This window comes from Mus caroli, chromosome 7 (genome assembly GCF_900094665.2).
Source record: "Mus caroli chromosome 7, CAROLI_EIJ_v1.1, whole genome shotgun sequence".
Taxonomy (NCBI): domain Eukaryota; kingdom Metazoa; phylum Chordata; class Mammalia; order Rodentia; family Muridae; genus Mus; species Mus caroli.
The window spans coordinates 16,000,736-16,003,058 of NC_034576.1; positions in this window are offsets into that span (position 1 = coordinate 16,000,736).

The following is a 2,323-nucleotide window of genomic DNA, read 5'->3' on the forward strand; positions in this document are numbered from 1 at the left end:
AGCTGACCAATAGTCTCTGTAATCAGCTTGCTCCACGGATCTTCTCTCTCTGCCTTCCAAGGCCAGAATTCCAGGCAGATCACCACACCTATTCAGATGTATATGGGTTTTAGGGATGCTGGCAGGGCATTCGCTCTAACCAAAAAGTCATTTCCCAAGCCCCAACTTTGTTTTTCAAACAAATGTAAGATTCTTCTTTTCGAGCGGGGAGAGATGGTTCAGCAGTTAAGAGCCCTGCCTGCTCTTCCAGAGGTCATGAGTTCAATTCCCAGCAACCACATGGTGGCTCACAACCATCTGTAATGGGATCCGATGCTCTCTCTGGTGTGTCTGAGTACAGTGACAGTGTACTCACATACATAAAATAAATAAATATAAAAAAATGATTCTTTTTCCTCCCTCCCTCCTCTGCCATCTGTCTTGATTCTTCCACCACCATCTGACAGGCCAGGGCCTCAGTCCTGTGGGCCTGGGCCATTTCCACTCTTCTTCCCACACCCCCTCCCTTCACGATCTCATCCAATGGCAGACTGTAAAGCACCTATCACGTGCCAATGACTCCTAACTTTCAAACCAGCTTCCTTTCATGCCTCTGAAACCGGAGTTCATATGCCTTACTCCATTTAGTGTTATGAGCCCCCCAAAATGCAATTCTTCATCCCCTAGCTGCTACCTCCCTAACGATTTCAACCTGCACTAATTCACTGGAGCTCAAGTCAAAAAACAGACCTTAAAAGGACATGCTACATATAACCTTGTTATAGCCACCTCCCCCCCGACCCGCCCCATGAGAGGAGCACCAAGCCACATGCTTGGATTTTGTTTTCTTTGAGGCAGGGGTCTCTCTAGATAGCCTGGGCTGTCCTGAGACTCACCATGTATGTGGGAAAATTTTAATTAAGGTCGAAGTCCACCATGACCTGAAAGCCTGTAAGCAACATGGGGGACTCCTTCCTTTACAGTGATGTGTTTATAAAAAGATAGAGAGGGGAGAGACATTCTATGGAGGTGTGGTGAGGTATGGGGAAGGGCGTGCCTTGGTGTGCCCATGCTGAGATATCCCTTCCCCCGAGGGACCAGTCACACGATGGTACAGTATAGAATAGAGTTTATTCGGGGCATGGGGAGGGGAGTTTAGAGGTTAGTAGGGCAGAGAAAGGCAGAGAGAGAGAGAGTGAGTAGAGAAGTAGAGGAGTCATGAAGGGAGAAGGGGAAAGAGAAGCAGGGAAAGAGCAAGAAGGGAACAAGAGACCAAGGAGGGGGCAAGCAGTCCCTTTTATAGTGGGTCAGGCCTACCTAGCTGTTGCCAGGTAGTTTAGACGGAATGCTAACAACTGGTGTGGGCCTTTTCTTCTCTGACCTTATCTGGAGAATTTGAAGTACACATACACACACACACACACACACACACACACACACACACACACGCACGCGCGCGCACATCTCCACCTGAAGAATGTCATGTAGCGTGACTTAGATTACAGGATCAATCTCCTTTCTCTTGATAGCACCTGCTCAGACAGCACTGGGGTCCCTGAACTGCTTCCCCATGCTAATGAGGCGTTTCAGTGCCCTATGCCCCCAGCTGACGCCCTTGGCCCATCCTGGATGTTCCTACTCAGTGCCCCCAAAACTTCATAAGCCTTGAATTATCCAAGTAAAGTTAATCTGCCTTCTTTTTTTTTTTTAAAGATTTATTTATTATTATACATAAGTACACTGTAGCTGACTTCAGACACACCAGATCTCATTATGGGTGGTTGTGAGCCACCATGTGGTGGCTGGATTTGAACTCAGGACCTTTTGAAGAACAGTTAGTGCTCTTACCCTCTGAGCCATCTCTCCAGCCCTAATCTGCCTTCTTATAGTCAGTCCCAGGGTGGTCATTCACCGCACATACTGACAAGGCTTCCGAACTTCCCATTTATCGCAGACTGATCTCACATTCACAGAGAGCCCCGTCTCTGCCTCCCAAGTGCTGTGATTAAAGGCCTGTACCACCATGCTTTTTTGTTTTTGTTTTTGTTTTTTTGTTTTGTTTTTTTTCTGGGTGGTCCTGGCACATGCCTCTAAATCCCAGCACTTAAAAAAAAAAAGCAGAAGCAGGAGAATCTTGGAGTTTGAGGCCAGCCTGTTCTACAGAGAGAGTTCTAGGACAGACAGGGCTACACAGTGAGACCCTGTCTTGAAAAATATAAATAAATAAAAATATAATAGTATTTGTCCTTACTATTCCTTTTTCATTCCTCTTTTCCCTACTCCCTCCCACCTTCACTAGCAATTGTTTCTCTTTTAATGTTCTTTCTCTCTCTCTCTCTCTCTC